This window comes from Enhydra lutris, unplaced genomic scaffold (genome assembly GCF_002288905.1).
Source record: "Enhydra lutris kenyoni isolate GAN:26980312 unplaced genomic scaffold, ASM228890v2 scaffoldscaffold5, whole genome shotgun sequence".
NCBI lineage: Eukaryota > Metazoa > Chordata > Mammalia > Carnivora > Mustelidae > Enhydra > Enhydra lutris.
Genome location: NW_019154089.1, coordinates 25,652,353 through 25,665,323, shown reverse-complemented (window position 1 = coordinate 25,665,323; position 12,971 = coordinate 25,652,353).

Genomic DNA, 12,971 nt, shown 5'->3' with positions numbered 1-12,971 from the left:
TTCTTTGATTTTGTTATTAATTGGTTTATATAGTTGGCTGCTCCCATGTTAGGGGCATAGATATTTAAAATTGTTAGATCTTCTTGTTGGACAGATCCTTTGAGTATGATATAGTGTCCTTCCTCATCTCTTGTTATAGTCTTTGGCTTAAAATCTAATTGATCTGATATAAGTATTACCACTCCTGCTTTCTTCTGATGTCCATTAGCATTGTAAATTCTTTTCCACCCCCTCACTTTAAATCTGGAGGTGTCTTCGGGTTTAAGGTGAGTTTCTTGTAGGCAACATATAGATGGGTTTTGTCTTTTTATCCATTCTGATACCCTGTGTCTTTTGATTGGGGCATTTAGCCCATTAACATTCAGGGTAAATATTGAGAGATATGAATTTAGTGCCATTGTATTGCCTGTAAGGTGACTGTTATTGTATATTGTCTCTGTTTCTTTCTGATCTACTACTTTTAGGGTCTCTCTTTGCTTAGAGGACCCCTTTCAATATTTCCTGTAGAGCTGGTTTGGTGTTTGCAAATTCTTTCAGTTTTTGTTTGTCCTGGAAGCTTTTAATCTCTCCTTCTATTTTCAATGATAGCCTAGCTGGGTATAGTATTCTTGGCTGCATGTTTTTCTCGTTTAGTACTCTGAATATATCCTGCCAGCTCTTTCTGGCCTGCCAGGTCTCTGTGGATAAGTCTGCTGCCAATCTAATATTTTTACCATTGTATGTTATAGACTTCTTTTCCCGGGCTGCTTTCAGGATCTTCTCTTTGTCTCTAAGACTTGTAAATTTTACTATTAGGTGACGGAGTGTGGACCTATTCTTATTGATTTTGAGGGGGGTTCTCTGAACTTCCTGGATTTTGATGCTTGTTCCCTTTGCCATATTGGGGAAATTCTCTCCAATAATTCTCTCCAATATACCTTCTGCCCCCCTCTCTGTTTCCTCTTCTTCTGGAATCCCAATTATTCTAATGTTGTTTCGTCTTATGGTGTCACTTATCTCTCAAATTCTCCCCTTGTTTCAGTAGCTGTTTGTCCCTCTTTTGCTCAGCTTCTTTATTCTCTGTCATTTGGTCTTCTATATCGCTAATTCTTTCTTCTGTCTCATTTATCCTAGCAGTGAGAGCCTCCATTTTTGATTGCACCTCATTAATAGCTTTTTTGATTTCAACTTGGTTAGATTTTAGTTCTTTAATTTCTCCAGAAAGGGTTTTTATATCTCCCGAGAGGGTTTCTCTAATATCTTCCTGCCTTTTTCCAGCCCGGCTAGAAACTTGAGAATCGTCATTCTGAACTCTAGATCTGATATATTACCAATGTCTGTATTGATTAGGTCCCTAGCCTTTGGTACTGCCTCTTGTTCTTTTTTTTGTGGTGAATTTTTCTGCCTTGTCATTTTGTCCAGATAAGAGTATATGAAGGAGCAAGTAAAATACTAAAAGGGTGGCAACAAACCCAGGAAAATATGCTTTAGCCAAATCAGAAGAGATCCCAAATCGTCAGGGGGGAGAAAGGAAATAAAAAGAGGTTCAGAAAAAAAAAAAAAAAAAAAAAAAAAAAAAAAAATATATATATATATAAAAATATATATATATATATTAGATAAATTAGTTAAAAAAGAAAAGGGTAAAAGTTAAAATTTAGCAGGAGAAGAGAAAATAAATTGAAAAAGAAAAAAAAATAACTGCAAGGCTAAAGAATCATGGGGAGAAAGCCATGAGTTCCGTGCTTTGCTTTCTCCTCCTCTGGAATTCTGCTGCTCTCCTTGGTATTGAAACTGCACTCCTTGGTAGGTGAACTTGTTCCTGGCTGGGTTTCTTGTTGATCTTCTGGGGGAGGGGCCTGTTGTAGTAATTCTCAAGTGTCTTTGCTCCAGGCGGAGTTGCACCACCCTTACCTGGGGCCAGTCTGAGTATTCCGCTCGGGTTTGCTTTCAGGAGCTTTTGTTCCCTGAGCGCTTTCTGTAGAGTTCCAGAGGACGGGAATGAAGATGGCGGCCTCCTGGTCTCCAGCCCGGAGGAGCCCAGAGACCAGGGCCCCACTCCTCAGTGCGTCCTCATAGAACAGCGCCCAATTACTCCTGTCACCCTGGCCTCTGGCCGCACTCCGAGCTGACGAAGCCTGCGACCAGTTCAAGGTAACACCGAGCTTAGAGTTTACTCCTCGGCTCTGTCTCTGTAGCCGGCTTCCCCATTCTAATACCTGAAAGCTCTGCGACACTCAGACACCCCCAATCCTTCTGTGACCCTGCAGGACCTGAGGCCACGCTGACCCCGCCCCTCCCCCCGTGGTCTATCTTCCCGTCGCTTTGGATTCACTTCTCTGCCAGTCCTACCTTTCAGAAAGTGGTTGATTTTCTGTTTCTAGAATTGCTGTTCTTCTCTTCAATCTCCCGTTGGATTTGTAGGTGTTTGCAATCTTTAGATAAGCTATCTAGCTGATCTCCTGCTACCTGAAGTAGTCTCAGCCTGCTACTTCTCCGCCATCTTGACTCCTCCCCCTATATTTTTCTTTCTTTAAAATTTTGGGAGGCAGTTTCTTCTAAGAGACAAAATACACCCAAAATCAAGTGTTTGACTCTGTTCTATTCACTAGTTTTATATATATTTATTTATTTATTTATTTATTTTCCATATATATATATATATGTGTGTGTATACATATATATATATACATATATATTTATTTATTTTCCCCCGTCTGTTTTCTTCCCCCCCCTAAGTTTCAGGCCTCTTCCGATTTGGTTAGTGTATATTTTTCTGGGGTCATTGCTACTCTTTTAATATTCTGTTCTCTCATTCATCTATTCTTATCTAAATAAAATGACAAGGCAGAAAAATTCACCACAAAAAAAAAAAAAAAGGCAATACTGATGGCTAGGAACGTAAGCAATATGGACCTTAGTAATATGTCAGAACTAGAGTTCAGAATGACTATTCTCAAGGGGCTAGCTGAGCTCAAAAAAAAAAAAAAAAACATGGAAGATAGTAGAAAATCCCTTTCTGGAGAAAAAAAATCCCTTTCTGGAGAAATAAAAGAACTAAAAATCTAGCCAAGTTGAAATTTTAAAAAACCTATTACTGAGGTGGAATAAAAAACGGAGGCTCTTACTGCTAGGATACATGAGGCAGAAGAGAGAATTAGTGATATAGAAGACCAAATGATGGAGATTAAAGAAGCTGAGCAAAAGAGAGACAAACAACTACTGGACCATGAGGGGAGAATTTTAGAGATAAGTGGTACCATAAGATGAAACAATATTAGAATACTTGGGATCCCAGCAGATGAAGAAAGAGAGAGAGGGGCAGAAGGTATATTGGAGCAAATTATAGCCAAGAATTTCCCTAATTTGGCAAAGGGAGCGAGCATCAAAATTCAGAAGGCACAGAGAACCCCCATCAAAATCAATAAAAAGAGGTTCACACCCCGTCATCTAATAGTAAAACTTACAAGTCTCACTGACAAAGAGAAAATCCTGAAAGCAGCTTGGGACAAGAGTCCTGTCACATACAATGGTAGAAATATTAGATTGGCAGCACCCCTATCCACAGAGATCTGGCAGGCCAGAAAGGACTGGCATGATATATTCAGAGCAGTAAACAAAAACAAAAACAAAACAAAACAAAAAATGCAGCCAAGAATACTATATCCAGCTAGGCTGTAATTGAAAATAGGAGAGGTAAAAAGCTTCCAGGACATACAAAAACTAAAAGAATGTGTAAATACCAAACCAGCCCTATAGGAAATATTGAAGGCAGTCCTCAAAGCAAAGAGAGAGCCTAAAAGTAACAAACCAAAAAGGAACAGAGACAATATACAGTAACAGTCACCTTACAGGCAATACAATGGCACTAAATTCATATCTCTCAATAGTTACCCTGAATGTTAATGGGCTAAATGCCCCAATCAAAAAACACAGGGTATCAGAACGGTTAAGAAAAACAGACCCATTGATATGCTAACTTCAAGAAACTCATTTTAGACCCAGAGACACCTCCAGATTTAAATTGAGGGGGTAGAAAACAATTTACCATGTTATCCAACATTAAAAGAAAGCTGGGGTGGCAATCCATATATCAGATAAATTAGATTTTAAGCTAAAGACTATAATAAGAGATGATGAAGACACTGTATAATACTTAAAGGGTCTCTCCAACAAGAAGATCTAACAATTTTAAATATCTATGCTCCTAACATGGGAGCAGAAAATTATATGAATCAATTAATAACAAAATGAAAGAACACATTGACAGTAATAGAATAATAGTAGGGGAATTTAACACCACCCTAACTGAAATGGGAAGATCATCTAAGCAAAAGATAAACAAGAAATAAAGGCTTTAAATGACACACTGGACCATATGGACATCACAAATATATTCACAACATTCCATCCCAAAGCAACAGAATACACATTCTTCTCTAGTGCACATGGAACATTCTCCAGAATAGATCATGTCCTGGGTCACAAATCAGGTCTCAACGGTACCAAAAGATTGGAATCAATCCCTGCATATTTTCAGACCACAATGCTTTTTGAAACTAGAACTCAATCACAAGAGGAAAGTTGGAAAGAACTCAAACAGATGGAATCTAAAGAGCATCCTACTAAAAAATGAATGGGTCAACCAGGAAATTAAGAAAGAAGTGAAAAAAATTCATGGAAACAAATGAAAATGAAAACACAACTGTTAAAATCTTTGGAACACAGAAAAGATGGTCCTGAGAGGAAACTATACAGCGATACAAGACTTTCTCCAGAAACAAAAAAGGTCTCAACTACAAAACCTAATCCTACACCTAGGGTAGCTGGAGAAAGAACAGCAAAGAAAGGCTAAACCCAGCAGGAGAAGAGAAATCATGAAGATTAGAGCAGAAATCAATGAAATAAAAACCAAAAGAACAGTAGAACAGATCAACGAAACTAGGAGCTGGTTCTTCGAAACAATTCACATTGATAAACCCCTGTCCAGACTTATCAAAAATAAAAGAGAAAGGACCCAAATTAATAAAATCATGAATGAAAGAGAAGAGATCACAAACTACACCAAAGAAATATAAACAATTACAAGATAATATAATGAGCAACTCTACGCCAGCAAATTTGACAATCTGGAAGAAATGGTTGCATTCCTAGAGACATATAAACTACCAAAAATGAACCAGGAAGAAATAGAAAACCTGAACAAACCCAAAACCAGTGAGGAAATTGAAACAGTCATCTCCCAAAAAACAAGAGCCCAGGGCCAGATGGATTCCCAGGGGAATTCTACCAAACAGTTAAAGAAGAAATAATACCTATTCTTCTGAAACTGCTCCAAAAAATAGAAATGGAAGGAAAACTTCCAAACTCATTTTATGAGGCCAGTATTACCTTGATCCCAAAACCAAACAAAGACTCTATAAAAAAGGAGAATTACAGACCAATATCCTTGATGAACACAGATGCGAAAATTCTCACCAAAATACTTGCCAATAAGATCCAACAGTACATCAACAGGATTATTCACCACAACCAAGTGGACTTATTCCTGGGCTGCAAGGTTGGTTCAGCATCTGCAAATCAATCAATTTGACACAATATATTAATAAAAGAAAGAACAAGAGCCATATGATACTCTCAATAGATGCAGAAAAAGCATTTGACAAAGTACAGCATCCTTTCTTGATCAAAACTCTTCACAGTATAGGGATAAAGGGTACATTCCTCAATATCATCAAAGCCATCTATGAAAAACCCACAGAAAATATCATTCTCAATGGGGAAAAACTGAGAGCTTTTCCCCTAAGGTCAGGAACACAACAGGGATGTCCACTATAACCACTGCTATTCAACATAGTACTAGAAGTCCTAGCCTCAGCAATCAGACAACCAAAAGAAATAAAAGGCAACCAAATCAGCAAAGAAGAAGTCAAGCTCCCACTCTTTGCAAATGATATGATACTTTATGTGGAAAACCCAAATGACTCCATTCCATCTCTGCTAGAACTCATACAGGAATTCAATAAAGTGTCATGATATAAAATCAATGCTCAGAAATCAGTTGCATTTCTAAACACCAACAGCAAGACAGAAGAATGAGGAATTAAGGTGTTGATCCAATTTACAATTGCACCCAATACTATAAGATACCTAGGAATAAACCTAACCAAAGAGGCAAAGAAACTGTATTCAGGAAAACTATAAAGTACTCATGATAGAAACTGAGGAAGACACAAAGAAATGGAAAACCGTTCCATGCTCATGGATTGGAAGAACAAAAATTGTGAAAATGTCTATGCTACCTAAAGTAATCTACACATTTAATGCAATCCCTATCAAAATACCATCAATTTTCTTCAAAGAAATGGAACAAATAATTCTAAAATTTATGTGGAACCAGAAAAGACCCTGAGTAACTAGAACAATGTTGAAAAAGAAAGCCAAAGTTGGCAGAATCACAATTCCAGACTTTAAGCTCTATTACAAAGCTGTCATCATCAAGACAGTATGGTACTGGCACAAAAACATACACACAGATCAATAGAACAGAATAGAGAGCCCAGGGTCTAGAAATGGACCCTCAACTCTATAGTGAACTAATCTTTGACAAAGCAAGAAAGAATGTCCAATGGAAAAAAGACAGTCTCTTCAACAAATGTTGTTGGGAATAGTGGACAGCCACATGCAGAAGAATAAAACTGGACCATTTCCTTACACCACAGACAAAAATAGACTCAAAATGGATGAAAACCTCAATGTGAAACAGAAATCCATCAAAATCCTTGAGGAGAACACAGGCAGCAACCTCAGTTGTAGCAACTTCTTCCTAAACACATTGCCAAAGGCAAGGGAAGCAAGGGCAGAAATGATCAGGACATCATCAAAATCAAAAGTTTTTGCACAGCAAAGGAAACAGTCAACAAAACCAAAAGACAACTGACAGAATGGGAGCACATATTCGCAAATGACATACCAGATAAAGTGCTAGTATCCAAAATCTATAAAGAGCTTAGCAAACTCAACACCCAAAGAACAAAGAATCCAATCAAGAAATGGGCAGAAGACATGAACGGACATTTCTGCAAAGAAGACCTATGAATGGCTAACAGGCACATGAAAAAGAGCACCACATCACATAGTATTGGAAGTCCTAGATAGTAATTAGGCAAAAGAAAGGAGTAAAAAGCACCCAAAATGGAAAGGAATTTCACTGTCACTATTTACAGATGACTTGATACTCTATATATAAACTCTAAGGACTCGGGGCGCCTGGGTGGCTCAGTCATTACGTGTCTGCCTTAGGCTCAGGTCATGACCCCAGTGTCCTGGGATGGAACCCCACATCAGGCTCCCTTTTCAGTGGGGGGGGCCTGCTTCTACCTCTCCCACTCCCCCTGCTTGTGTTCCCTCTCTCACTGTGTCTCTCTCTGTCAAATAAATAAAATAAAATCTTTTAAAAATTTTTTTAAAAAACCCCTAAGGACTTGACAAAAAAAAAAAACTGTTAGAACAAGTGAATTCAGTAGTCACAGGATACAAAATTAATATACAGAAATAGGTTGTGTTTCTATACACTAATAATGAGCTATCAGAAAGAGCAATTAAGAAAACAATCACGAATCTCTCTCTCTCTCTCTCTGTCAAATAAATAAATAATAAAAAATCTTAAAAAAAAAAAAAAAAAAAGAAAACAATCACGAATACAATTGCCCAAAAAAGAATAAAGAACCTAGGAATAAGTTTAACCAGAAACGAAAACTCTAAGACAATGATTAAAGAAATTGAAAACAACACAAATAAATGGAAAGACATATAATGCTCATGGATTGGAAGAATTAGTATTGTTAAAATGTCCATATTACCTAAAGCAATCTATAGACCCCATGCCAACCCCACTGAAATATCAATGGCATTTTAAAGAGAACTGAAACAAAGAACCTGAAATTTGTACAGAACCACAAAGACCCTGAATAGCAATCTTGAAAAAGAAGAACAAGGCTGGAGGTATCATGTTTCCTGATCTCAAATTATACTACAAACTATCATAATCAAAACAGTATAGTTCTGGCATGAAATCAGACACATAAATCAATGCAAGAGAACAGAGAGCCCAGAAATAAACTTATTCATATATGGACAATTAACCTATGACAAAGGACACAAAAATATACAATGGGGAAAAGACAGTCTTTACAATAAATAGTATTGGGAAAATGGGAGAGTTACATTCAAAAGAATGAAACTGGACCACTATCTTATACAACATAAAAAACAAATTCAAAATGGATTAAAACTTGAATGTAAGACCTGAGACCATAAAACTCCTAGAAAAATAACAGGCAATAAGGTTTTTGACATCAGTCTTAGCAATACTTTTCCCCCTTGGACAAGTCTTCTCACGCAAGGGAAATAAAAGCTAATACAAATGGGATTACATCAAACTGAAAAGCTTTTGCACAGTGAAGGAAGCCATCAACAAAATGAAAAGGCAACCAACTGAATGGAAGAAGACTTCTGCAAAGCATACACCCAGTAAGGAGTTAAGATCCAATACATATAAAGAATTTGCACAACTTAGTATCAAACAAACAACCTGATTAAAAAATAGATGACCTTCACAGACCTGCACCCCTGGGGCTAATAATACATTATATGTTTATAAAAAATAAAAATTAAAATAAAATAAAATATCATTATCTAATTAAAAAAAAATAGATGACTTGAATAGACCTTTTTCCAAAGAAGACACAGAAGTGGCCAGCGAGGCACATGAAAAGATGTTCAACACCATCAGAGAAATGTAAATCAAAAACACAATGTAGTATCACCTCACACCTGTCAGACTGACTATTATCAAAAAGACAAAAAAATTATTGATGAGGATGTGGAAAAAAGGGAACTGTAGTAACATTATTGGTGGGAGTATAAAGTGGTACAGCCACTATGGAAAACAGTATGGTGAGTCCTCAAAAAAATAAAAATAAAACTACCAAACAATCAAGCAATTCAACCTCTGGATTTCTATCTAAAGAAAATGAAAACACCAATTCAAAGAGATATGAGCACCCCTATATTCATTGCTGCATTATTTACAATAGCCAAAATAGGGAAGCAACTTAAGTGTCCACTGATAGATGAATGGATAAAGAAATCATGCTACATACACACAATGCAATATTACTCAACCATAAAAAGGAATGAAACCTTGCCATTTTCAATAACATGAATGGACCTAGAGGGTATCATGCTAAGTGAAATAAGTCAGACAGAGAAAAATAAATACTGTATGACTTCACTCATATATGAAATATGAGAAACAAAAACAAAAGCAGCAACAACGAAAACCAGAAATAGACTCAGACAAGGGAAACAAATTGTTGGTTACCAGAGCAGAGAAAGGTTGGTGGGTAGGTGAAATAAGTGAAGGGGAGTAAGAGGTACAAACTCCCAGTTATAAAATAAGTAAGTCATGGGGATGTAATGTAGCATAGGGAATACAGTCAATAATATTGTAATAACTTTGTATGGTGACAGATGGTAACTACATTTATCATGGGAATCATTTGATAATATATAAAAATATCAAATCACTCTAATAACACTTGAAACTAATAGGATATTGTATATCAATTATACCTCAATTTTTAAAAAGAGATAATCAATGAATGTTTGTTACATAAATGAAATATTACAACCTGAATGTGTATCATCACATATTTGTAAAACAGTGGGTTTTTTTCTCTGCTTCAGGAAACAATATGTTATCACTGAATAAATTTTTAAAAATTCAGAAAGGTCTAAAAAAATAAAAGAATAATCCGTATTTCTATCACTCGGGCATTACCTAACTTTCTGTTTTTGTTCCAGTTTTTATATGCCTATATGGTATCTCCATTTCACAAAACATATATTAAAGTAATGAAGTAGTGTATTTCACTATTTCCACTTAAAATGCAGTAAAGATTATTCCATGTCATTTCATAATCTACAAAATAATCATTTAACATCTACTTAATGGTCTATCATTTGGGCACCTTTGCATAATTTTAACCAGTCCCCATTATTTAGTTATGTAAGTAGCTTTTTTTAAATTATTATAGATTATAATCAACCTCTGTATTAAACTTGCCTCTATATTTTACTTTCCAGTAAAATTCTTGATAAGGCCTCCCACAAATTAAAATGAAAATCAATTCAATTTTAATTTTATCAGCTTTGATTGGACAATAAACACAAGGATATAACTTAATAAAAATGCCCATATTTTAGAAGATATGGGTACCATGAGGTAGATCCACTATGCTACAAATGGTCAATATGCATTTCCAGTTTCTCCAAGATTCATTAGCTCAAGTCCAAGTCAGACACTTGGCCATTTAGTTCTCTACAACCAGAAAAGAAACCTGAAGAAGATATTCATTTATTCAACAATCGGGTACCTCAGCTTCCTAACCTGCTATTAATTTCATCTCATTGGATCTTAGAACACATTCTTAACTTATGTCCACCACATTATTTGTATATTTTGCAGGCAGCAGAGGCCATGGAACTTATTAATTTGAAGGAACAGTGGAATGTAAGAAAATACAAGGAAACAACCATTCTCTTGGCATAAACATCCATTTAATAAAGAACAAACTGTAGACTTGCTCACTTAATTCTAAGAATCTCTCTAGTCCAGGTTGCTATATTCACTAATACTTTACAGTCTAATCACAATTCTTCTAGTCTTGCCTCCTTTTCTATTGTAATTAGAAAGTTAGTAATATCATCCATGTTTAATATTGTAAACTGGATGTCCATGGAAATTATGCTACTTTACAATTAGGAGAGAAGGAGAACTTTGCTAGGCAATATATCTCGACAATCAGTATTGCGAAAATGATACTTTTATACAATTTGTTTCCTTTTTATTAAAAAAAAAAGTCACAAGATCCTGACTTTTCTTTGGATATAAATGTAGTGGGAAAATAAATCAAGATCTTCTCATCTCTTGGCCAAAAGTGGGCAGGAAGTCAGGGATCTTCTTCCTAGAACTTACATCTTAAACAGAAGGATCTACAGATTAAAAGAAATTTGAGTCACTCATCTAACAAAAGTGCTCTATAAAGACTGTCCATTGGGTAATAGGTGGGTCAGTTAGCTAAGGGTCTGCCTTCAGCACAGGTCATGATTCCAGGGTCCTGATCAAGCCCTGTGTCAGGCTCCCTGTCCCTGCATCTCCCTCTGCCTCTCCACATCCCCCGGCTTGTGTTCTCTCTCTCTATCTCTCAAATAAATAAATAAAATATTTTTAAAAATAAAGACTATCCATTTCTGCTACCTAAATTTTCAGAATGACTGTGATCATTTTTCAAATTTATATCATCATACTTTGGTACAATTCTCTGAACTACTCTGTATCCTTCCAACAGATACCCACTTTGCTTAAGCTTATCATAGTACTTTTTATTTGGTTGCAACTAAAGAACCATAATGGATACAGAGAGCAAAGACCAAATGTGGTAATAGTAGAAACGCGCAAAGTACCTTTACATTCCTGAGTACAGCAAATGGTGGAAAGGTGCTGAAAGAAAAATAGAGGTTTTCTCTATAGAAAAAGTGCCACATGTCTCAAAAAGCATGACTTATGTATAACTCAAGGCTTCTTCTTTATAGGTCCAGGTCTTGCTTCACAGATACTCAATGAGTTAATCCTACATCACAGATATTCTTCTGAGTTAATCATGAAAGAGTAATCCTAATCTTATACATAAAAGAATATTTAAAGATTTGAATGAATATACACTTTTTCTAGTCTACCATTTTTAAAATAGTTTTAGGCAGAATATTTAATATTGAAAAGAATTAGATCCCTCGACGAGAACCATAATAAGAAATAAGAGAAAAGACACTCTTAAAAGTAATTTTGTTCCTAGAACCTCTGTAGTTTCAATATTTATCACTCTTTGTATTACATATGGCATTTTGCAAAGAGGCAGAAAAAGAAGCTTTTTCCCTAAATGGTCCATCTTTGTTCCTCTCCTCCAACAGTTCTAAATTATAATTATTGGGAAATTAAAAGTGGCATTAGTTTAAGTTTATTCCCTTTGAATAAGTGGAGTCAGAACTTCTTTCTTACTTAATGGATTAAAATGTTCAAGGAGTATTAACAAAGAATAAGCAGCCATCCATGAAGAATAGGAAAGAATATTTAGGGGAAAATGGAATATGATGTAGACAAATTTCTATCGTTTTCCTTTCCTACACATCTCTTCTCCCAATCTTCAATTTTGTGCATTTATAATACAAGTTTTTCTAGTTCACCTCTATAGAAAAAAATGAATTAAAAACTTAAAATATTCTTCATTGATTGCCAGTTATCAATGTTCTGAAGGGCTTTTAAGGCATCTAATAATTTTTAAAACATAGTTTTCTTTGGTCAATAAAAAAGTCCATAATGGTATTTGACAATAATATTTTACATTTTACTTAGTTGTACATTTGATTACCCATATCCAAACAGGAAATTGGTAATTTTTTCACTAAAGTTTAAAACCTTATAGACATTTATTTATAGACATTTATGTCTATAAAGTGATAAATGAAGAATTAAAAAGATTTTAGGGGTATTCCAAGAAAGAAATAAAGAACTAGAATCAACTTGAATTGTATCAGGTTGGGAAAGTAATGACTGCTTTCTGTTGGCATTTTGAAAGTGTAGCATCATGGGATAAGTGAGAGATTCCAGTTTTATTTATTTGAAATCATAACCTATTTTATACATAGAAAATACTAAATATAACCTTTAAAGTTTGTTAGATATATGGTTTAAACAATGATAAAACAAGTACCTAGCACCCAGAATCCAGTTTAAGCAAAAGAGCCGTACATCTGTTTCTGAAGACCTCTGGATATTCCTCCCTGAATAAAGCCCCTCCATAGCCCTGAGACGTAACTTCTGCATTTTCATCATCATTTGATTTTCATAGACTAATCATACACCTGGGCAT